Source organism: Bombina bombina, chromosome 6 (genome assembly GCF_027579735.1).
Source record: "Bombina bombina isolate aBomBom1 chromosome 6, aBomBom1.pri, whole genome shotgun sequence".
In the NCBI taxonomy this organism is placed as follows: Eukaryota; Metazoa; Chordata; class Amphibia; order Anura; family Bombinatoridae; genus Bombina; species Bombina bombina.
In genome coordinates this window covers 439,485,639-439,512,099 of record NC_069504.1, presented here as the reverse complement: position 1 = coordinate 439,512,099, position 26,461 = coordinate 439,485,639, and the positions used below count along the sequence as shown (strand labels likewise).

The window sequence follows — 26,461 nt, the reverse complement described above, 5'->3', positions numbered from 1 at the left end:
TTCTTTATTCTGTAGAAATATGAATTCTATTATATCTTGCTTTTAGATGCATGGTTATTAGGAAAAAAAACTGAATTAAGCATTAGGAAAGCAATACAGCTTTATATTTAATTAAACTATTTATTTTTTGATCCTTTAAAAGTAAGGTATATATATATATATATATATATTTTTTAATTAGCTGATAGCTTTCCAATATTATATTAATGTAATAAAATGTTACTCTAAGCTAAAGGTATTAGATTTGTTCTCTACAATGCACAATTGGCAGTTGAGTTTGTAAAATAAATGTGAATTGACTAATGCTGGCGTAAGAGGTAAGAAGTATACATTGTAATATTGTTGTGGAACTATGCTAAATGCTGACATAAATAATTTGCTGCATGAGACAGCAATTTAGTTTTTTGACTCTGTAGATGTTGCAGCAATTAGGTTTATGTCACAATAATAAAAAATACAGGTAATTAAATGTCTAATTTATTAAAGACTGTATAAAAATGTTATATAGAAATTACTAAAGTTTTAATAAATATTCCCTTACTTTGTTTATATATTCTATCTAGTTGTTATGAGGCTATACGAGCTTAGAGAGTCTGTGAATAAGACAGAAATGTCATTTTATGAGAAAATTTAGCATTAGCAGGACACTTGATTATATTGCATTGCTTTGCTGCCTTTTTTATAGAATGTTTTATGTTGTAACTTTGACAAAAAATAAATTAGATAAAATTATTTAGACTTTTTGAATTTCTTTATATTTTCTCAGTTTTTACCACATAATTAAACATATGCCCTTAAGCATCTTAATATCATTATATTTATATTTTCCTAAAAAAAAAATTGGAATCCAGATACAATTACCTAAAAGTGGCGAAAAATAGATATTATAATTCTAAATAAGAAAGAACGAATATATATGTTATTTGAAATTCAACCAAATTCTAAATTATTGTAAAGGAAAAACACTTGTATACTAGAGTATTCATTTATACTGGCTGAGAGTTACAACTCACAGAGCCATATTAGAGAACAGGTGTGACACTTAATAAGTTTGCTCTAAAAGTAGGTTTATATAGCAGGGAAACATTTATTTTCCATGAATATATTAAAAAGTTATGTTTCTATTGAAAACCTATAGCCAAACTGATTAAATACATACAAACAGAATAGTGATTGAAATGTAGTTTTACAAAATAATTTGAGAAATTTGTTTATGTTACTAATAAAATTAATTTCCTTTATAAATCAACTATGGTCAATCTCTAGTTATTACTCTTTATGACAAGACATGTATATATATATATATATATATATATATATATATATATATATTATATACACACACAATAGAAAAATGTGTATCCAGATTCAGCAAAGATTTGGATACACATTTTTCTATTGAATGTGGTTACTAGAAGTGCCCAGGACATAATATATATTGTAAACATCAATAAGTGTTACCTATTTAATTATAAATTAATCAAGAGTAAACACCTTTTTTCATTTTAATATCTATTTATTTATAGGGACTCTTAAAGGGACAGTCAACACCAGAATTTTTGTTGTTTAAAAAGATAGATAATCCCTTTATTACCCATTCCCCAGTTTTGCAAAACCAACACTGTTATATTAATACACTTTTTACTTCTGAGACTAACTTGTATCTAAGCATCTTCTGACCGCCCCTAATCACATGACTTTTAGTTATTATCTATTGACTTGCATTTTAGCCAATTAGTGCAGTGTCTGCCACTAGCCACGAGCGTGATCACAATGCTATCTATATGGCCTACATGAGCTTGCTCTCCCCTGCTGTGAAAAGTAAATAAAATAGAGGCAGCCTTCAAGGGCTTAGAAATTATCATATGAGCCTTCCTAGGTTTGCTTTCAACTAGAATACCAAGAGAACAAAGCAAAATTGTTGATAAAAGTAAATTGGAAAGTTGTTTAAATTTACATGCCATATTTGAAAAATTAAAGTTTTTTTTGGACTTGACTGTCCCTTTAAGTTCATATCATACATCAGCAATAAGCATTGTGATGCAAAATAAATGCTCTCCTAGATGCTGCAAAAAATGTAAATGTAAAGCCCCATTTAGATTAATCTTACCTGAGGAACAGGAAGACATACACATCTCTTTTCTCGAGGTGCCTAGGACAGAAAAAAATATTTAGTACTATTTTTATTAAATATTTAATAATATATACATGTGTTTTAGAAATTCAATATTTCTGTAGTTTTTTTTCAGAAATATTCTGTAATAATGGAAAATCAGTTTGCCTATATTTAAATAGTAGACTTAAAGGAATATTAAATATATCTTATGTTAGTATAAAATGTGTTTTGTCCCACGCTCCCTAAATAGACACAAAAGCAAAAGGTTTTTCATGTCCTTTTAAAAACAGAAAAAAAAATATACTTACAACAGTAGTTTCATTTGACCCATTGCATTTACAGTCCGCATATGTTGTCTAAATAAAATAAATAAAAGACAAGTCTGTTAAAAAACAAAAAAGAACCTTTTAAAAACTGTAGTAAAAATAATAATACCATACCTTTAATGTGTCCATCATTTTTACAGTTATGTCTAAAAATTTATTAACTTTGCACTGATTTGTTTTGCACTGTTCTATATTAGAGAAAAATAAAATAGCACAAATCAAAATGTATGACTTCATTTTTTTGCTTTTCAGGGCTGTTTAGCAGATTATCCTGCATGCTACTGGAACTCTTTTAAATCCAAATATACCTTCATATCTAAGGGGAAAATCCCTCCTGTACCATGAGAAACTTTTTGACCACTTACTTTTTTGGAAAAAAAAATATCATTTTTACATTGTAAGTTTAGTCATCTATATTGACAGAATACCTCTCTCTCGCCAGGGAAATTCATGCATTTGGTTCAAATATAATAAACTTTAATCTGTTGCTTCTCTTTCAATACAGGAAATATTACGTAAATCTTCCACCCTTGCAATTTTTGTTTTACATCTGGGAATTCCACTACTATAGTTTGTAGCATTGTTTCCCTTCATAAACAAAATGTTTTCTATTAAATAGCCACATACATCACACATTTATGATGTAATGTTTTATCAAATTAATATGTATTATCAAAGATATAAATCTGTGTATGTTTTAGATGATATCCAACAACCTTTTTGCACATAACTTTTTTTCTCATTAAATTATGTCAATTGTCTTTGGCTTTATTATTAATTATTGTCATAACACTAAAACATTTACCTATGATCAGCTAAACTGAATATGCAAATATTTTTAAACTATTTAATAAACCTTAACATTTACCACTAAAAAAATGTAATATACACAATATAATTCATATATAAATATATATATATATATATATATATATATATTTATATATATATATATATATAGATGCAACAAAGAATGGGACCAGCGCTCAATTGGATTTTATCCACAGATAAGTATCTGGGATAGAGTGGTTACTGTGTGATCTATATATTTATACAGTTATAGTGGGTATAAGATTAGATGAAAAGGTAATGTATGATCATGTAAGGAGTATAAGTCATCCTCTCTTAAGAAATAAGGAACCTCAGGACTGTAGATTCTGGAGTATGATGTTTTCAGAGTCCTTCACTGCTGTCCTGTGTATGGTCTTTATCTTGTGGAAACTTCCAGGATTTTGTTGTAGGTGCCTAAGTGTCTCCCAGGAGTATAGTGTTTTAAACTGTATTTTTGGCTCCACCGTTTCTCAGGAAGATATGTTTAAAAAAAAGAAAAAGAGTACATAGCATAATACTGTTTATATAATCAATTTATTAAGAACAACAGTGGTAAATAATTCACTCACATGTAAAGCCCTCAATCCGTGATGAGGTAAGCTTTTGGCACATAGATTAATGTAACAACAGTAGCCAATAATTCACATAGGTATTTTGTAGTGAAGCTGGAAGGTGAGTGTCAATATTTCTTTCTCTAAATGTTGAATCACTCCTTCCAAGTAAAAGTTTTCTGGAATATGCTGGCTAATAATATGAATAGCTAAAGCAGCTAAAATGGGCCACCCAGAGGGCGGAAGTGAAAATGAAGGTGAGCCCCAAAGCAAGGGCTGTTGTTGAGTCAATAAGAACAGTTGAAATAAAAACACTTATAAGCAAAAAAAGAAGGGAACAAAGGTCCTCAGTAGCCGGTCACAAATCAAGTATGTGAAAAACTGCACTGCCACACTTCTATCACACCTTACGCATTTCAAAGTTTTAAACTTACTTCTTCATCAGAGGCTGTGTGAAGTGCAGTCTATCCGGCTGGAGTTTTAAAGGTGAGAAGTAGGCGTGTTTTTTCGCATACTGCGTGTGACGTCATTACGTCTGGGCTCTGAGGCAGCCAATGGAATTAATTGTGACCGGGGTTGCTATAGTAACTCAAAAAGCTAGTTTGTTGGTACGGACCGTGAGTGTATTAGTTAGCTTTTAGATTAGACTTCCTGCTATGCGCAAACAGCTTTAAACACTTACACAGATTATTGTGTGATTCAAATGAATATCAATTGAAAAAACCAGGGGTCAGTACGTGTATTCATAGTATAGACTGGGGTTTCTATTTTATTCATAATTACTATGGTTGCTGAGGGTAATGTTTACAGCTGTATGCGATAGGTTGGATTGTTTTCTCTATTTCATGTATTGAGGAAACTTATGTATATATATGTGTATATACAACCGTATAAAAATGCTAGGTTACACATTGAAGAAAATAACTCAGGAGAAGCAATAATAATAATGTATGCAATAAAGCTTCATAATCTGTTAGTGTGTGACAAATTACATTGCTAAGAATTCTAGTATAAAACTTACACGACCTGTGACTCATTAGTAAAGGGTGAGTTTTTTTCTCTAAATATCCCCCATTGTAAGTATCGTTTCTGGTAATAGCCTGTAAAAGGCATGGGGGCGATTGTAACGATGTCCTTGCTATTTCATGATAGGGGGAGAAACCAGATGTTATTTTAATTCTTATTATTAGTTCTGTTATTTCTTATACAGAGAGTCAAGAAAAAAATGAAAAAAATGTGTCTATTTGCTAGGAGCTCCGTTTTCTTTCCATTGTAGATTATTACATTTTGTTATAAGGTCCGCAGAGTCTCTAATATATGTTGGTAATAATGTTACGAGCGGTTTCAAGAAGAAATCTACGTATTCCGATAATCTAGCTGTTAGAGAATCGATTCCGGACACTATGGGCCGCCCCAGAGGTTTTTTTTTATCTTTGTGGATCTTCAGAAGATGGTAGAAGATATTTAAGCTCATTGATGTTAAGTAATTTATTAAATTTAGCTGTGTCAATCAAAGAGTCATATTCTTTTTGGAATATTGTGAACGGACCTCCTCTGAGGCACACGTAGGTTTCGGGAATCATTTAGAAGCCTATATGCTTCGGTAATGTAGTCAGATTTATTTTGGATGACTAAGCCCCCTCCTTTGTCAGCCTCTCTGAGGACTATGTCATCCATCTCCATAACTGATTTTAGTGCTTCTTTTTCTTTTTTAGACATGTTGTCATTTTTTATTTTAAAGTTGACACACAAGTTATCCAGTTCTTTGGAAACAAGATCACTAAAAGTAGGGATGAAATTACCCTTAGATTAAGTTGGATAAAAGATGGATGTGGGCTTCAGATTGGAGTTGCTCTTAGTTTCTAGCATCAGTGGCGTCACTAGGGTTGGTGTCACCCGGTGCGGTAAGTTATGGTGTCACCCCCCCCCAGAAAGCAGACACACACAAAAACACAGGCACACACACATACAAACACTCAGACACATTTAAAAACACACTCAGATGCACACACAAACACTTGGAAACACACACAAAAACACACACACCAAAACACTGAGACACACACACAAACACAAAAACTCAGACACACACGAAAACTCAGACACAAACACATACAAAATAGACCCCCGCCCGCCCTCCCCTCCTACCTCTTCAGTGTGCACTTAGTGTACTGTGACCGTACCGGTCTGGTGGGCATCATACGTGGCTCCTTCACTTTAGAGACAGTGTCAGACAGTCATGCGGTCAGGTGCCAGGCATCCCCCTCACGATTTCCCAGTTCCCGTTTAGAGAGACAGCACAGCAGTGAGTGACTGCACTGCTCCACACGTCACTGAGCAGTGAGCACAGATAGGAAGGCAGGTTTAGGCTAGCAGTCCCCAGTCCCACTAATGTTCACAAATGCCGGCCCCTCTAATAAAAAAAATCTATGCATCTCTACATGTATTTCTTTTAATTTCAATTAATTTTTTTTGTGGTGTCACCCCCTGGAGGGTGTCACCCAGGTGCGACTTGCACCCCCTGCACCCCCCTAGTGACGCCACTGTCTAGCATTGTATTCTTCTGAAGGTTTTTGCTTTCTAGGTTAAGTTCTTCTAAAATATTCAAGGTTTCTGTGTCCATTATAAATTTTCATTTATATTCTCGGAATGTTTCAGTCTTATTTTTTCATAATGTCTGCATAAGGTAAGTTTACGGATGAATTTATTGAAGTCGATGAATAGATTGAAGGGATTTGGTCATCGGGTAGGAGCGAAACTAAGTCCCTTTGACAGTACTTCCATTTGGGTATTAGAGAAGGATGATGAGGAGAGATTGAATATTTTCAGTAATTTGTCTCCTGTTTCCCCCTCTTTGGGGTTCTTGGTATTTCGTTTCCTCTTTATGTTTCCCACCATACCTCTTCCTCTTCTTCCTCTACTGGTCCTTTTCTTTTTATTGTTTGATCTCTTGACCATTGTGGTCTCAGATTTACCTCGTAGTCGTTTAGTTCTGTCACTGTTCGTGGTAGTGTCTCTGTAAAATTTGGTATATCTTGAGGGTAATGGTTTCCTGTCCATTCCCTCTCTAAAAAATTCTGTGTGTGACCTCTATATTGAGGTGGTTTGTATATTATTTCCTGGTGTCTATGGGATTTTTAATAACTTGGTCCTGGATTTGAATTTCTCCATTCAGGTTTGTGGTCTCTATGGTGAGGTTTGTTTTGGTTGTGATGTTGGTATGTAGTATCTGATCTGTTATATTATTGTTTTGTATGAGTGAAATTATTTTGGGAATGATCTCTATTTTTAGTGTCTTTATTCCATGAGACTTGCTTTGGTATGAATTGGTTAGTATTCCTTTCATTTGCGTTAGGATGATCAAAGTGACGTCTTATGTTTGGGTTTCTATTCGAATTGGAACTATTGGTTCTGGCTTTGTGATTTTGCATGTTATTTGAATTACTATATTTTCTATTGGTGTTAGAAGCCAAATGTTTTTGGTATGTATGCGTAGAGGTCTTATTTTGTTTTGGATAGTGTGATCTATTCTTTGTGTCCTTTGGTATGTTTTCTATTGGTTCTACTGTGGGTATCTCTTCCCAAATCGCTTCCTCTCCCTCTACGTTGTGTGGCTCTTCTCCCTCCTGCATATCTAGATAGTCTCTTAGAATTGTTTTTCTCTTTTTTGCTTCTAAAGTTATTTTGAATCTAGATATTTTATCTTTATTTTTTTCATCTAGTTCTTTGAATACTGGGTCTCCCTTGTGTTTCTCTAGGTTATTTTTAAGTTCTTTAATTTCTGATGTAATTTTTTCAACCTTAAAATTTCGGTATTTGGAGGCAATTTTCATTAGAATAAAGGAACATTCCTCTAGGGCTGTGTCCCATTCAGTAAGATATTCTACATCTTCTGGTTCAAAAATAGATGATTTATATAACTTCAAGCCTCTCTGTATAATGTTATATTTAAGGTATCTTTCTAGGTTGAGATTGTCATACCAGTGTGTCAGTTGTTTCTTACTTAGTTTTTCTAAGTTTTCAAATATTTCTTTCGGATCTACATTTTGTTCAATAATACGTTTACTCTCTTCCTCTAAGTTAATAGAAAGTTTTTTGATTTTGGAAAATGGATCGAAATAGTTTCCAAATTCAAATGTGTTGGAGTCCATATTTGACTCCTATACCTAGGGCCAACGAGCTGCTGATTAGGGTACGTCACTAACAAGAGACGGGATAGGTAGATGCAACAAAGAATGGGACCAGCGCTCAATTGGATTTTATCCACATATAAGTATCTGGGATAGAGTGGTTACTGTGTGATCTATATATTTATACAGTTATAGTGGGTATAAGATTAGATGAAAAATAGTATTGTGCAGCATGAACCAAAAATAATGTGTACCCCTAACACAGTGGGTAATATGAATAACAAGAGAACAAATTTTGGAAATTCAGCGCAACAAAATACAAAAAGTGAATAAACCAATGGTACAGATATACGATGTGTATATACAGTCGATAAGAACAAATACACAGTCTATATAAACATACAACACAGAAAGAGAGAGAGATTTATAGATAGATAGATTACTTTAATATAATATAGATAGATTAATTACTTTAATATAATATAGATACTGTAGATGATAGAGATAGATACAGTAGATTACTTTTATATATTATAGGTAGATGATTGATAGATACATTACTTTAATATAATAAAGATAGATAGATAGATATACATCTCTCTCTCTCTCTCTCTCTCTCTCTCTCATATAATCCCAGAATGTATTATATTTTATAGTCATATTTTATAGTACAATATATCTAAAATATTAAAGCATTGAGCTAGCTGAAAAATGCCAATGACAGTAATGTGAACTGAAGAGAAAAAAATACAATTTAACGACTTTTGTCAACTTCAATGGTAGTTAAAAGTTGCTTTCAACAAAATCTTGAAAATACAATATTATTTTTTTTTAAAATATATGGTTATTATTGTATTTCAAATAAACCATTACTGTATTTTAATGTAAACCCTGCTTTTTAGTTTCAATTGTGTGCTGGATACTTCATCAATTTCCAGGTGTGTGGGTGGTGGGTTTTACTGTTGGGGGGTTGTTTCTATTTTTTTACAGGTAAAAGAGCTGATTTCTTTGGGACAATGCCCCGCAAAAGGACCTTTTAAGGGCCATTGGGAGTTTATTGTAGGCTAGGGTTTTTTATTTTGGGGGGCTTTTTTATTTTGATAGGGCTATTAGATTAGGAATAATTCTTTTTTATTTTTGATAATTTTGTTTTTTATTTTCTGTAATTTAGTGTTTATTTTTTTTGTAATTTAGATAAATGTATTGTATTAATTTAATTTATTTTATTTTATTGTAATGTTAGATTTTAGTGTAAGGCAGGTTAGGTTTTATTTCACAGGTAACTTTGTATTTACTTTAGCTAGGTAGTTAGTAAATAGTTAATAACTATTTACTAACTAGTCTACCTAGTTAAAATAAATACAAACTTACCTGTGAAATAAAAATAAAACCTAAGATAGATACAATATAACTATTAGTTATATTGTAGCTAGCGTAGGTTTTATTTTACAGGTAAGTATATAGTTTTAAATAGGAATTATTTAGGTAATAATTGTAAGTTTTATTTAGATTTATTTTAATTATATTTAAGTTAGGGGGTGTTAGGGTTAGGGTTACGTTAGCGTTAGTGTTAGGTTTAGGGGTTAATAGGTTTATTATCGCGGCGGTGTGGGCGGATGGCAGATTATGGGTTAATAATATTTAACACAGGATATACAAAAAGGGAGATAGAATTGCACCAGAATAAGATGCAGTTCAAAGACCAGGATATCAAGCCAAGCACATTATAATAATAAATTGAATTAAATACTCAAATAGATAAAAAAAATGCAATTTATTAAACTTCTAATTAGTCAAACAATACCTGATGAATTGTTTAGGTAAATTTCAAATTAAAGAAATACAACAACAAAAACCACATACCAAAAATTTCTGACATATAATAGTAGTTATTCCAGTATTAGCTTTTTGGATTTGCTTATAAGCAAAAAAGGCAATCAGGTCCCCACTGCATCCAATAGTATTCTTTTGGGTAGCAGCCATCATCCCAAGAATCTAAAAAACAGTATCCCTTATGGACAATTTTTAAGATTACGTAGGACATGTTCAGATACCTATACATTCAACAAACAAGCCTCAGAGATGATGGAAAGGTTTCTAGTAAGAGGCTATTCTAAAAGAACCTTAAAGAAAGCAAGACATAGGGCATTGATGCAGGAAAGATCTAATCTTCTCTATAGTCAAAAGGTCCAAACCCCTGCGGACAGCAAGGTGCGATTTATAACCAAATTTAATTACCATTGGGATAAATTGAAAATGATACTCAAAAATAACTGGCATTTGCTGACTCAGGACGAGGACCTGTCTGATTGCATTGATGATTTTCCATCTATGACCGCACGGAGAGCGAATAATCTGAAGGACCTACTGGTCAAAAGTGAATTTGTTAAATCAGTACCTCAAAATTGGCTAGTAAGCCACTCTCAAAGTATAGTAGGATGTTCTCCCTGTGGCCATTGTGCGGCTTGTTCATTTGTCAAAAGAACAAAAAAAAATTTTTGAGACCACCACACAGAGAAATTATCAGATCAGATCTTTCATAAATTGCTCTAGTACAGGTATTATCTATATTCTATCTTGCACCTGTCCTTGTTTCTATGTAGGTAAAACTTATAGGGAATTTAGAACAAGAATCTATGAACATCGTGATGACATTAAAAATGTAGATGTGGACAGTCCAATTGCAAGACATTTTGCTAAATATCACGACTCCAAACTGGATGGTTTGGAGTTTATAGGAGTCGAAAAAGTGAGCCCCCATAGAAGAGGAGGGGATATTGATACTATCCTTCTCCAAAAAGAGGCACGATGGATTTACCATCTTAAAACTCTGTCCCCTACTGGATTAAATGAAAAATTGTAGTTTGTATCGTTTCTCCCTAAAAAATGAAAAGTGGATTAGCAGTGTCCATATATCTATTCTTCATTTTAAATGTAAATTCATGTATCTAAAAATTATTCTTCATTTTCTATGTAATTCATTGTGTTCACTCTTTGGTGTGGCCAATGCTCTGGTGTTGCCTTCCTCCTTTCTCTCAGTTACTTGGTGCCACCCAGTGTGGCCGACCCATTTCCCCACATACGTGTGGGAAGTGGTAGTACAAAATAATTGTAATTTTATTTAAAGAATTATTTGTTTATTCAAATAGTATTTCCTATATGCTTAATGAATATTGATTTATTTGTCATTATTCTATGTATCAACCTGCCACTGCACGCAATGTTGAAATCAGATTAAAATTAGACTGTTTTTGCATTTATCTGACATATGTTTTCAATTTTTATATATGTATTCCATTTTCAATAATAAGTATGTCTTTTTTATTTTTCTTTATTTAGTTTTATAAATAATTGTCCTTGTGTTTTGTATTTTTTTGTGTTGTCTGTTTTGTATGGATTGGTAGTAATTTGCAATGTTATCTCTATGCTTCATCTGCCTATTACAGTTACAGTAATTCTCCTTTAAGTTTGGTGATCTGAAAGTACAAAGTGACCGCTTTAAGGCATAGCATTGAAGTTATTGGTTGAACATTTTTTGACTACCAATTAAAAGAGACGCCATGACGTGAATCGTCACTACCCGGAAGAAGCTCCCTGCTGCGGACTGGGAGTGAAACGCGCAAGAGGACGCATCGGTGAGCAGCGTGGTTTGCCGTGGGTTACCCCAATCTTGTTTATGCAAACAGCAATTTCCAGTACGAGTGACTTCTGGTCTCTGCCGGTCAGAGAGTTGGTGGTCAGTTGTGTGAAGCGGTCGTGAGTATAATCTGGAGGATCGCATGAGTGATCAGCATAGGGGCTTGAAGTATTGTGTTGTGCCTGCTATTTGCCTCACATTGTTGCTATATACTCGCCCCTAACAGGAACTTTGATTTGAACTCTCTGTTGCATGTCCGCCACACTTCCCCACCAATTTTGCAATTAATTACATCTTGGCTGCTGTTTGTAGTTGTACTCTACACCTGTTACTTTACCTAAGTCTTTGGATATACAGTTATCATCACCAGTCATTATTCATCATTTCATTCATCTAATTCATCCTTGTATTCATCTATCATAACCATGAACAGTTTATTTTGATTACTTTTTGTCATCAACTACAGTCATTCAACGCATTGTTTTACTGTCATGCTATGCTTTGTTCCATCTTCATGAAAAAACTCTCTACAATGGACTTTTATTTGCCGGCTTAGGTTTTGTACAGTGTTTCAAGTGGGGCCCATGTGAATTGTCTGTTTGTCTTTGTGTGTTTATGTGGGGGGTTTTGGTATGTGGTTTTTGTTGTTGTATTTCTTTAATTTGAAATTTACCTAAACAATTCATCATGTATTGTTTGACTAATTAGAAGTTTAATAAATTGCAATTTTTTTTATCTATTTGAGTATTTAATTCAATTTATTATTATAATGTGCTTGGCTTGATATCCTGGTCTTTGAACTGCATCTTATTCTGGTGCAATTCTATCTCCCTTTTTGTATATCCTGTGTAAAATTATATTTACCAGGTAGCTAGCACTTTGTATTGTTTAATTATTATTCTAATTGTGGTACTTTCTCTTCATTTGTTTGTTTGGTTTGTTATTAATAATATTTAAATAGTGTTTGCGATGCAGTAGGGCAGCGTTTTAGGGGTTAATAGGTTTATTATAGTGGCGACGATGTCAGGAAGAGGTGGAATAGGGGTTATTACATTTTTTTCAGTGGCGGCGATGTCCAGAGTGGAAGATTAGGGGTTAGTAATTTTATTATAGTGTGTGCGATGCGGGAGGGCCTCGGTTTAGGGGTTAATAGGTAGTTTATGGGTGTTAGTGCACTTTTTAACACTTTAGTTATGAGTTTTATGGTACAGCTTTGTAGCGTAAAACTCATAACTATTGACTTTAGATGGCGGTACGGATCTTGTCATTTTAGGCTGTACCACTCACTTTTTGGCCTCACAGGAAAACTTGTAATACCGGCGCTATGGGAGTCCCATTGAAAAAGTGCGGTACTGATGTTGCGTGGCGGCCAAATAAGTGTGTGGTACAGCTATTCTGGCAAGACTTGTAATAGCACCGTTAGTGAAAAAGCATCATTATGGGTCATAATGAATCTTTTTTTACTCATAACGCCAAACTCGTAATCTAGCTGAGTGATAGTATAGTATGAATATACTGGAGCTTCCAAGTAAAAGCACTTGAATAAAACTTGCCAAAGCGATCAATTATTTTCATGCCCCCTAATGTAGCTAGCAATAATTCCCTTTGTATATGGCAAAAATGATTTTTAAAAGTATTACAGGTACAATGAAAGGACTTATCTGAGAATGAAACATGCCCTTTCCTTCCTCATTCAACCAGTTGTAGTAAGGCCTATTAGGCTGTCATATGCAAATGGGAGAGGGGAGTTAAAAATTTACCGTCACTGAAACAAGCTATGTATTATCCTCTTTAGAGGGATTGGTGCAGACCCATATACAATGTATATCAAAATTAATTGAAGGAAGATGGTGATAGTGTAATCCACTTCTAACAAAAAAGAAAGGGAATCAAGCACTCTTTTAACCTTTTATTTATATAGCTATAAGGTTTTTGCAATGCCAATTATTAAATGCAAAAATCAAATATAGAGACACTCTCTCACAGAAAGTTCCAGTCATCAAATACCTTTACCAAATCAATTATAATATTGATGTAGACAAACATATAGTGAAAACATTTATACAGTGAAAACAAGAAAACACTCTTAAAATAAATATAGTGAAAAATAAAATAAAAATAGTGACGTCACTTGGAGATTAGTGCTGAAAGGAAAAATCAAAAACTTGCAAACCTTATCAGAGGGCAGCCCCAACTCTGTGGAAGGGAATAGCTGTCATGGATGAAAATAGGATCTATGCTGTCATTCCTTCTCTATAGTAAACTGGTGGATGGTGTTAGCTTTTAGGCTGCTTGGATTGGCGCACACAAATTTATTTTTATTTATTTTTAAACAGATTTATTGTATACAAATCAGTTTTACAAAAGTTCGGAGGCGCAGCTCCGCAGTGCAGAATACAACAATAGCTGTCAATTTTGTGGGTAACAGTAATAGAGCCTAAACCTCTTCAATGCTGAACAGCAGCAACCTATTTCCAAAAGTATGCAAAACTGAATTGTGAAAAAAGTCCTCCAAAGCTACTTAGTACCCACTTAGTGGTCGAATAGTCCATTTGAAAGTCTGTTTGGAAATCATCCAATCTAAGGAAGAGGTGTACTGATAGTTAAATAATAAGTTTCCACCTGGTATGATATGTTTCAACATTTAAACATTCAGAAAATGTTAGGTCCTGGTCCACCCACGCCCCATGCAAAGATAACCACATCACCCTTTTTGTTCTTTAACTCCCACATCCAGTTATATACAACCCGTAGCATTAATCATTTCTTTTGATTCTGTGCTGAACATAGTTAGACCAGAGCTGCGAGAAGTCTGCGTAAGAATCCATTTTATTGTGTTTAAGATAATAATATTCTAGTTCTATAATTTCTGAAACTTTCTGGATCCACATGTCTATAGTTGGCGTTTCCCTGCTTCTCCAGTTTTTGGCTATCAGAATTTTAACTCCATTGGTTAGAATGTTGAATAAATGGGTGTATGGTTTATATTTAATTGTTAGGGGAGGTTTGTGTAGGAGCCACACCAGGGGGTCAAGTGGCAGTAGGGTTTCTAGTATGATCTCCACTTCTGAAATCGCTTCTCTCCAGAAATTCTGGATAATGTTACACCACCACCACATATGGGTTGTATCACTGTTCACGTGGCCACAGCACCAGCATTTGTTGCTTTGAGTGTGGAATAAGTGGTGTATTTTCCTCAGGGTGAGGTACCATCTATGTAGTAATTTGTAATAATTTCAAGGATAGAGGATGAGATTGATGATCTCATCATGGCCTGAAACATCAGTGTACTAGTTTGGGGTAGTATTATAACTCCTAGGTCCCATTCCCAACTCTCTAAGTATGGAGGTATGTAACCCGGTGGAGTGTGTGTTAACATTTTATATATGATTGATAGTGTATGCCTCAAAGGAGGATTTTGGAAACAGAGGGATTCAAAGTTGGTTAGGGACCTGACCATATTTATGTAACCTGTATGTTTGGTTATGAAATGAGTCGTTTGTCGGTAGGTGAACCAGTTGGTAAAACAGTCATGTCCCCTTGAGATTAGTTCTGTTTGAGAGAGTAGAGATTCGTTATTGGTTAGTGTGTGGATTGTGAAATCCCTATTGGATGTGTTCACCGTGGCTTGGTTAGAAAAGGGTCTCACCACGAAGTCTCCGTTTTCGATCAAGGATGTCAGTGGTGATGGAATTGATGATATACAGTGCATTGTGTTGATGGTGTGTTCCCATGTCTGGTAAGTCTCCCGGATCATTGGGTTGTCTGTTCTGATTTTTTTAAAAAGGTTTGGGTTGCCCCAGCACAGTCTCCCTAAGTGTGGTCTACCCATTATTAGATGTTCCAGTGGGTCCCATCTTTTATGTTCAAAATGAATGTTCCAGTCTACCAATCGCTGAAGAAAGATGGCCTGGTGGTAAGCTGAGAGGTTCGGCACTCCCAGATCCCCTTATATTTTAGATGTTTGCATTATTAATCTGTTTAATTTAAGGCGGCTTTTTGCACCATATGAAGTCGCTAAATGCTTTTTGTAGTGAAGGGAGAAATGCTTTAGGCAAAGGGATTGGAAGGGTTTGAAGGAGGTAAAGAATTCTTGGCAATATGTTCATTTTGATGACGTCTAGCCACGATAGTTTTTTTGAGCCCCACGATGAAAGATCTCTTACTATAGTTTGGTATATCTTGAGGGTAATGGTTTCCTGTCCATTCCCTCTCTAAAAAATTCTGTGTGTGACCTCTATATTGAGGTGGTTTGTATATTATTTCCTGGTGTCTATGGGATTTTGAATAACTTGGTCCTGGATTTGAATTTCTCCATTCAGGTTTGTGGTCTCTATGGTGAGGTTTGTTTTGGTTGTGATGTTGGTATGTAGTATCTGATCTGTTATATTGTTGTTTTGTATAAGTGAAATTATTTTGGGAATGATCTCTATTTTTAGTGTCTTTATTCCATGAGACTTGCTTTGGTATGAATTGGTTAGTATTCCTTTCATTTGCGTTAGGATGATCAAAGTGACGTCTTATGTTTGGGTTTCTATTCGAATTGGAACTATTGGTTCTGGCTTTGTGATTTTGCATGTTATTTGAATTACTATATTTTCTATTAGTGTTAGAAGCCAAATGTTTTTGGTATGTATGCGTAGAGGTCTTATTTTGTTTTGGATAGTGTGATCTATTCTTTGTGTTCTTTGGTATGTTTTCTATTGGTTCTACTGTGGGTATCTCTTCCCAAATCTCTTCCTCTCCCTCTACGTTGTGTGACTCTTCTTCCTCCTGCATATCTAGATAGTCTCTTAGAATTTTTTTTCTCTTTTTTGCTTCTAAAGTTATTTCGAATCTAGAAATTTTATCTTTATTTATTTCGTCTAGTTCTTTGAATACTGGGTCTCCCTTGTGTTTCTCTAGGTTATTTTTAAGTTCTTTAATTTCTGATGTAATTTTTTCAACCTTAAAATTTCGGTATTTGGAGGCAATTTTCATTAGAATAAAGGAACATTCCTCTAGGGCTGTGTCCCATTCAGTAAGATATTCTACATCTTCTGGTTCAAAAATAGATGATTTATATAACTTCAAGCCTCTCTGTATAATCTTATATTTAAGGTATCTTTCTAGGTTGAGATTGTCATACCAGTGTGTCAGTTGTTTCTTACTTAGTTGTTCTAAGTTTTCAAATATTTCTTTCGGATCTACATTTTGTTCAATAATACGTTTACTCTCTTCCTCTAAGTTAATAGAAAGTTTTTTGATTTTGGAAAATGGATCGAAATAGTTTCCAAATTCAAATGTGTTGGAGTCCATATTTGACTCCTATACCTAGGGCCAACGAGCTGCTGATTAGGGTACGTCACTAACAAGAGACGGGATAAGTAGATGCAACAAAGAATGGGACCAGCGCTCAATTGGATTTTATCCACATATAAGTATCTGGGATAGAGTGGTTACTGTGTGATCTATATATTTATACAGTTAAAGTGGGTATAAGATTAGATGATAACTAGTATTGTGCAGCATGAACCAAAAATAATGTGTACCCCTAACACAGTGGGTAATATGAATAACAAGAGAACAAATTTTGGAAATTCAGCGCAACAAAATACAAAAAGTGAATAAACCAATGGTACAGATATACGATTTGTATGTACAGTCGATAAGAACAAATACACAGTCTATATAAACATACAACACAGAAAGAGAGAGAGATTTATAGATAGATAGATTACTTTAATATAATATAGATATATTAATTACTTTAATATAATATAGATACTGTAGATGATAGAGATAGATACAGTAGATTACTTTTATATATTATAGGTAGATGATTGATAGATACATTACATTAATATAATAAAGATAGATAGATAGATAGATAGATACATATACATATCTCTCTATCTCTCTCTCTCTCTCTCTCTCTCTCTCTCTCATATAATCCCTTAATGTATTATATTTTATAGTCATATTTTATAGTACAATATATCTAAAATATTAAAGCATTGAGCTAGCTGAAAAATGCCAATGACAGTAATGTGAACTGAAGAGAAAAAAATACAATTTAACGACTTTTGTCAACTTCAATGGTAGTTAAAAGTTGCTTTCACCAAAATCTTGAAAATACAATATTATTTATTTTTTAAAATATATGATTATTATTGTATTTCAAATAAACCATTACTGTATTTTAATGTAAACCCTGCTTTTTAGTTTCAATTGTGTGCTGGATACTTCATCAATTTCCAGGTGTGTGGGTGGTGGGTCTTACTGTTGGGGGGTTGTTTCTATTTTTTTACAGGTAAAAGAGCTGATTTCTTTGGGACAATGCCCCGCAAAAGGACCTTTTAAGGGCCATTGGGAGTTTATTGTAGGCTAGGGTTTTTTTATTTTGGGGGGCTTTTTTATTTTGATAGGGCTATTAGATTAGGAATAATTCTTTTTTATTTTTGATAATTTTGTTTTTTATCTTCTGTAATTTAGTGTTTATTTTTTTTGTAATTTAGATAAATGTATTGCATTAATTTAATTTATTTTATTTTATTGTAATGTTAAATTTTAGTGTAAGGCAGGTTAGGTTTTATTTCACAGGTAACTTTGTATTTATTTTAGCTAGGTAGTTAGTAAATAGTTAATAACTATTTCCTAACTAGTCTACCTAGTTAAAATAAATACAAACTTACCTGTGAAATAAAAATAAAACCTAAGATAGCTACAATATAACTATTAGTTATATTGTAGCTAGCGTAGGTTTTATTTTACAGGTAAGTATATAGTTTTAAATAGGGATTATTTAGGTAATAATTGTAAGTTTTATTTAGATTTATTTTAATTATATTTAAGTTAGGGGGTGTTAGGGTTAGGGTTACGTTAGGGTTAGTGTTAGGTTTAGGGGTTAATAGATTTATTATTGCAGGGGTGTGGGCGGATGGCAGATTAGGGGTTAATAATATTTAAATAGTGTTTGCGATGCGGGAGGGCAGCGTTTTAGGGGTTAATAGGTTTATTATAGTGGCAACGATGTCAGGAAGCGGTGGAATAGGGTTTATTAAATTTTTTTCAGTGGCGGCGATGTCCAGAGTGGAAGATTAGGGGTTAATAATTATATTATATTTTTGCGATGCGGGAGGGCCTCGGTTTAGGGGTTAATAGGTAGTTTATGGGTGTTATTGCACTTTTTAACACTTTAGTTATGAGTTTTATGGTACAGCTTTGCAGCGTAAAACTCATAATTATTGACTTTAGATGGCGGTATGGATCACTTTTTGGACTCACAGAAAAACTTGTAATACCGGCGCTATGGGAGTCCCATTGAAACAGTGCGGTACTGATGTTGCGTGACGGCCAAATAAGTGTGTGGTACAGCTATTCTGACAAGACTTGTAATAGCAGCGTTAGTGGAAAAGCATCGTTATGGGTCATAATGAATCTTTTTTACTCATAACGCCAAACTCGTAATCTAGCTGAGTGATAGTATAGTATGAATATACTGGAGCTTCCAAGTAAAAGCACTTGAATAAAACTTTCCAAAGCGATCAATTATTTTCATGCCCCCTAATGTAGCTAGCAATATGGCAAAAATGATTTTTAAAAGTATTACAGGTACAATGAAAGGACTTATCTGAGAATGAAACATGCCCTTTCCTTCCTCATTCAACCAGTTGTAGTAAGGCCTATTAGGCTGTCATATGCAAATGGGAGAGGGGAGTTAAACATTTACCATCACTGAAACAAGCTATGTATTGTCCTCTTTAGAGGGATTGGTGCAGACCCATATATTCTGGCAAGACTTGTAATAGCACCGTTAGTGAAAAAGCATCATTATGGGTCATAATGAATCTTTTTTTACTCATAACGCCAAACTCGTAATCTAGCTGAGTGATAGTATAGTATGAATACACTGGAGCTTCCAAGTAAAAGCACTTGAATAAAACTTGCCAAAGCGATCAATTATTTTCATGCCCCCTAATGTAGCTAGCAATAATTCCCTTTGTATATGGCAAAAATGATTTTTAAAAGTATTACAGGTACAATGAAAGGACTTATCTGAGAATTAAACATGCCCTTTCCTTCCTCATTCAACCAGTTGTAGTAAGGCCTATTAGGCTGTCATATGCAAATGGGAGAGGGGAGTTAAAAATTTACCGTCACTGAAACAAGCTATGTATTATCCTCTTTAGAGGGATTGGTGCAGACCCATATACAATGTATATCAAAATTAATTGAAGGAAGATGGTGATAGTGTAATCCACTTCTAACAAAAAAGAAAGGGAATCAAGCACTCTTTTAACCTTTTATTTATATAGCTATAAGGTTTTTGCAATGCCAATTATTAAATGCAAAAATCAAATATAGAGACACTCTCTCACAGAAAGTTCCAGTCATCAAATACCTTTACCAAATCAATTATAATATTGATGTAGACAAACATATAGTGAAAACATTTATACAGTGAAAACAAGAAAACACTCTTAAAATAAATATAGTGAAAAATAAAATAAAAATAGTGACGTCACTTGGAGATTAGTGCTGAAAGGAAAAATCAAAAACTTGCAAACCTTACCAGAGGGCAGCCCCAACTCTGTGGAAGGGAATAGCTGTCATGGATGAAAATAGGATCTATGCTGTCATTCCTTCTCTATAGTAAACTGGTGGATGGTATTAGCTTTAGTATCCACTTAGTGGTCGAATAGTCCATTTGAAAGTCTGTTTGGAAATCATCATCTAAGGAAGAGGTGTACTGATAGTTAAATAATAAGTTTCCACCTGGTATGATATGTTTCATCATTTAAACATTCAGAAAACGTTAGGTCCTGGTCCACCCACGCCCCATGCAAAGATAACCACATCACCTTTTTTTGTTCTTTAACTCCCACATCCAGTTATATACAACCCGTAGCATTAATCGTTTCTTTTGATTCTGTGCTGAACATAGTTAGACCAGAGCTGCGAGAACTCTGCGTAAGAATCCATTTTATCGTGTTTAAGATAATAATATTCTTCTAGTTCTATAATTTCTGAAACTTTCTGGATCCACATGTCTATAGTTGGCGTTTCCCTGCTTCTCCAGTTTTTGGCTATCAGAATTTTAACTCCATTGGTTAGAATGTTGAATAAATGGGTGTATGGTTTATATTTAATTGTTAGGGGAGGTTTATGTAGGAGCCACACCAGGGGGTCAAGTGGCAGTAGGGTTTCTAGTATGATCTCCACTTCTGAAATCACTTCTCTCCAGAAATTCTGGATAATGTTACACCACCACCACCACCACCACATATGGGTTGTATCACTGTTCACGTGGCCACAGCGCCAGCATTTGTTGCTTTGAGAGTGGTGTATTTTCCTCGGGGTGAGGTACCATCTATGTAGTAATCTATGTAGTAATTTGTAATTAATTTCAAGGATAGAGGATGAGATTGATGATCTCATCGTGGCCTGAAACATCAGTGTACTAGTTTGGGGTAGTATAATAACTCCTAGGTCCCATTCCCAACTCTCTAAGTATGGAGGTATGTAACCCGGTGGAGTGTGTGTTAAGATTTTATATATGATTGATAGTGTATGCCTCAAAGGAGGATTTTGGAAACAGAGGGATTCAAAGTTGGTTAGGGACCTGACCATATTTATGTAACCTGTATGTTTGGTTATGAAATGAGTCATTTGTCAGTAGGTGAACCAGTTGGTAAAACAGTCATGTCCCCTTGAGATTAGTTCTGTTTGAGAGAGTAGAGATTCGTTATTGGTTAGTGTGTGGATTGTGAAATCCCTATTGGATGTGTTCACCGTGGCTTGGTTAGAAAAGGGTCTCACCACGAAGTCTCTGTTTTCGATCAAGGATGTCAGTGGTGATGGAATTGATGATACACAGTGCATTGTGTTGATGGTGTGTTCCCATGTCTGGTAAGTCTCCCGGATCATTGGGTTGTCTGTTCTGATTTTTTTAAAAAGGTTTGGGTTGCCCCAGCACAGTCTCCCTAAGTGTGGTCTACCCATTATTAGATGTTCCAGTGGGACCCATCTTTTATGTTCAAAATGGATGTTTCAGTCTACCAATCGCTGAAGAAAGATGGCCTGGTGGTAAGCTGAGAGGTTCGGCACTCCCAGACCCCCTTGTATTTTAGATGTTTGCATTATTAATCTGTTTATTCTAGGCGGCTTTTTGCTCCATATGAAGTCACTAAATGCTTTTTGTAGTGAAGGGAGAAATGCGTTAGGCAAAGGGATTGGAAGGGTTTGAAGGAGGTAAAGAATTCTTGGGAATATGTTCATTTTGATGACGTCTAGCCATGATAGTTTTTTTGAGCCCCACGATGAAAGATCTCTTACTATAGTGTGTTTGATAGGTGTATAGTTCAAATGAAATATGTCATCTAGTGAAGGTGTGAGGTGTACCCCAAGGTATTTCAAGGAGTGGGTACACCAAGTGAATGGGGTAACTTTTCGGACGGCCGTTAAAGGCGGTCCGGACATATTTATGTTTAGTATTTCAGATTTAGACATATTAACAACAAAATTTGACAGGGATTGGAAGGTGTTAAACTCGGTTAGGAGGTGAGGAATTGAATTTTCCGGATCGGTGAGAGTGAAAAGCATGTCGTCTGCAAATACACAACACAACACATATCTCTGCTCCTCTATATTAATACCGGTTATCTGGGGGTTCTGCCTGATTTTTACTGCTAGGGTTTCGATGACACATGCAAAAAGGAGTGGGGACAGGGGGCACCCCTGACGTATCCCGTTGGTAATGGAGAAAGGAGAGGAGAGGGCACCATTAACTAAGATTCTCGCAGTGGGTTGGAAGTATAAAGAGAAGATCCTAGTAAGTATCTTCGTTCCTAGTCCCATATGGGTTAGTGTGGCCCGCATGAAATCCCAAGCAACACGGTCAAAGGCCTTCTCCACGTCTGTGGACAAGAGAACGGAGGGAATATTTTTGAGTTTGACATAATGGATTAAATTTAAGGCCCTGACTGTGTTGTCTTTCGCCTCCCTCCCAGGGACAAAACCGACTTGGTGGAGATGAACTATGTCTGGGAGAATTTTATTCAGTCTATGTGCCAATATTCTTGCGTAAAGTTTGATATCGGTGTCTAACAATGATATGGGATGGTAGTTGTTGGGGAGGTCTTGTGGTTTGTTGGGTTTAGGAATTAGTATTATGTGGGCTTCTAGTGCTCTAGGGGAAAAGGACTTGTGTTCATCAATGGATTGAAAATAGTTTAGCATGTGTGGGTTCAAGATGTCTTGTAACACAGTATAATATTTGTGACTGAAACCATCAGGGCCTGGTGCTTTTCCAGTGGGTAGGTTTTTCAGGGCCGATCTTAACTTGTTAAGTGAAATGGGGTCTTCTAATTGCTCTTTTTGAGATTCGGTTATTTGTGATAATTGGAGTTTCCCAAGATATTCCTCTATTAATTGTGCCCTGATCACGTCGTGATTTTGATTGCTAGTGTTTGAGTTTTGAATGTTGTATAGTTTGTGAAATTTTTTTTGAAGGTGTGTGTAATTTGTTTAGAGGAATTCCGGAGGAGGCCGTTGTTATCTCTGACCTGCATGATGTATTTTTTATGTGCTTATTTCTTCCTTCATAGTGTTTTTGTTGGGTGTATAATGTTTGCCTTTTATGTGCTTTGTTAAGGTGCGAGGCTAATACCTGTCTTTCTTGTGTACGTTCGCTAAGTAATTCTTTATTTGTTGGCAAGCTCTTATGCAAAGATTCTAAGTGTTGTATGTTTGAGATTAGTGAGGTGGTTAGTTCTCTTTTAGTCTTATTTATTTACGCTTTTATGGCTATTAGTTCTCCCCTGATGATGCTCTTGTGGGCTTCCCATAAAGTGTGTGGGGTGATCTCAGGGTTATAATTATGTTCAAAGTATTGTAGAATTGCTTTCGAGATTCTGGGGGCTACAAGGGGGTCTGTCAACATGTATTTATCTAGTCTCCAAATATAGTCTTTTAATGGTTTTGAGGGCCATGACATTGTGCAGAGTATGGTATCTGTGCAATGTTATGCCACTCGTAGTGAGGGGCGGGAGGTCTGGTTCAGGGTGATTGAGTGTCCAACTTTTTCCTTTTATTGAATAAGGTCCATTGTGATTTTTGGGGTTTGGGTACGGAGTCATTTCTGGAGGTAGACAATTCCGATGGCTTTGGGGTCAGCGACGGAAAGGAGATGTTGAGACCCTTTGAGAATGCTTCCAAATCATCTGGTTCTTTATATACATGGGTCTTGCCTTCTTGCTGAACAATGAGGCTGAAGGGGAAGCCCCAGCTGTATCTCACCCGTCTCTCCTGCAAAACTTTGGTAATGAAACGTATTTCTCTGTGTCTCTCGATAGTGGAGCGGCATATGTCTTGAAATATTTGGATGCTGTAGGTTTGAAATTTGATCTACCGGTGCAACCTGACCTGTTTCCATATTGCTTCTTTTTCCAGATAATTTGCAAATTTGATAATAATGTCTCTTGAAGGGTTAGGAGTAGTGATGTTGTGAACTGTTCGCCGGAGAACAGTTCCCGGCGAACATAGCTTGTTCGCGTTCGCCGCTGCGGGCGAACATATGCGATGTTCGATCCGCCCCCTATGTGTCATCATAGAGGAAACTTTGACCCTGTATGTCACAGCCTTCTGACATATTTGAGCCAATCAGCAGCAGACACTCCCTCACAGACCCTCCCAGCTCCTTGGCAGCAGCCATTTTAGACTCATTACGATCTTGCTTTCTTAGTGAGAGGAGCTTTAGTGTTGCTGCTGCTGACATTATAGGGAAAAAGATAGCTAGGCTAGTGTATTAAGTGTCCAATACAGTCCTGAAGGACTCATCTAATCTCTGCTGTAAAGACAGCACCCCAAAAAGCCCTTTTTAGGGCTATAACTTCAGTCGTCTTTTTTTTTTTATTTGTAATTTTATTTGCATTTGCCTGGCTTTCAGCCTGTGTGTGAGGTTCACAGCATATACTGTGATTAGTGCCACCACTGATATCTGCTTAACATTAGTGTAAATTTAACCAACAAAACTTTTAAATCATTTTGCTAGTGTAATCTAATTTCATTTTCTATCAGGCCTGTGTGTTTCTGGCTTACACAGCATACTGTGGTTAATTGCTGTCCTAGCAGCAGCCAGCCACCACTCATATCTGCTTAACATTATTTGAAATTTAAAAAAAAAAACTTTTAAATCATTTTGCTAGTGTAATCTAATTTCATTTTCTATCAGGCCTGTGTGTTTCTGGCTTACACAGCATACTGTGGTTAATTGCTGCCCTAGCAGCCACAACTCATATCTGCTTAACATTATTTAAAAAATTTTAAAAAAACTTTTAAATCATTTTGCTAGTGTAATCTAATTTCATTTTCCATCAGGCCTGTGTGTTTCTGGCCCACATCATATAGTTTGATTAATAGCTCTTTTTTCCACCACTTATATCTGGTGTAACATTAGTGTAAATTTTTTTAATTTTTTTTTTTTACATCAGTCTGCTATTGTTATATAATTTTAGTTGCTTGGCCAGCCTGGCTGCCATTAGTGCCAGCCTGTGTGTCAGGCTGCCAGCATATACTGTGCCTACTTCCATCCTCAGTGCCAGTCCACCACTCCTATCTGGTGTAACATTAGTTTAAATTTTGTAAAAAAAAAACTTTTACATCAGTCTTCTAGTGTTATTTAATTTTATTTTACAGGCCAGCCTGCCACTAGTGCCAGCCTGTGTGTCAGGCTGCCAGCACATACTGTGCCTAGTTCTATCCTGAGTGCCATCACTCCTATCTATTGTAACATTAGTGTAACTTTTTTAAAAACAAACTGTTACATCAGTCTGTAAGAGGGATTAAACTGCTAAGAACAGTACTACTTAACACAACCTAGTTACCATGGGTCCAAGACCGTGTTTCTTGTTGTTATACTTTGTCAGGGTAATCATGCAGGCCATATAGACCTCCCCCGATAGGGGGAGTAACAGGGATGAAAGTGCTAAGAATAGTACTACTTAACACAACCTAGTTACCATGGGTCCCAGACCGCATTTTTTGTAGTTATACTTTGTCAGGGTAATCATGGAGGTCATATAGACCTCCCCCGATAGGGGGAGTAAGAGGGATTAAACTGCTAAGAAAAGTACTACTTAACACAACCTAGTTACCATGGGTCCCAGACCGCATTTTTTGTAGTTATACTTTGTCAGGGTAATCATGGAGGTCATATAGACCTCCCCCGATAGGGGGAGTAAGAGGGATTAAACTGCTAAGAAAAGTACTACTTAACACAACCTAGTTACCATGGGTCCCAGACCGCGTGTCTTGTTGTTATACTTTGTCAGGGTAATCATGCAGGCCATATAGACCTCCCCCGATAGGGGGAGTAAAAGGGATTAAAGTGCTAACAATAGTACTACTTAGCACAACCTAGTTACCATGGATCCCAGACCGCATGTTTTATTATTATACTTTGTCAGGGTAATTATATATCTATCAAATCTATCTATTTATCTTCTATCGATTCTATCTAACTATCAATCTATGTATATCTATCTATCAAATCTATCTATCTCGTGTCCGGACTGTTTTGAGACAGCCACTTGTGTTTTTGACAAATTTGAAGTAGGAGGACAGACCAATCATCTTCTTCCATCTCCCTGTTCCAAAAATGCAGGCCATATAGACCTCCCCCGATAGGGGGAGTAACAGGTAGTAGTAAACTGCTAAGAATAGTACTACTTAACACACCACGGGTCCCAGACCGCATGTCGTATTGTTATACTCTGTCAGGGAAATTATATATCTTTCAAATCTATCTATTTATCTATCAAATCTATCTAACTATCAATCGTATCTATCAAATTTATATTGCATCTATTGATTGATGTAATTCGTATCTA

At 35.3% G+C, this 26,461-nt stretch overlaps 1 long non-coding RNA gene across 1 annotated transcript in view; it reads right to left on the bottom strand.

Annotated features, from left to right (window-relative positions):
• Positions 1–2,110: 2,110 nt before the first annotated feature.
• Positions 2,111–26,461, bottom strand: part of LOC128663059 (uncharacterized) — a 228,846-nt gene continuing 204,495 nt past the window's right edge. The window contains exons 2-3 of the long non-coding RNA XR_008402828.1: positions 2,425–2,472; positions 2,111–2,152 (exon numbers count right to left, since the gene is read on the bottom strand). This is a non-coding gene — a long non-coding RNA (uncharacterized LOC128663059). The remainder of the gene's footprint in view (positions 2,153–2,424; positions 2,473–26,461) is intronic.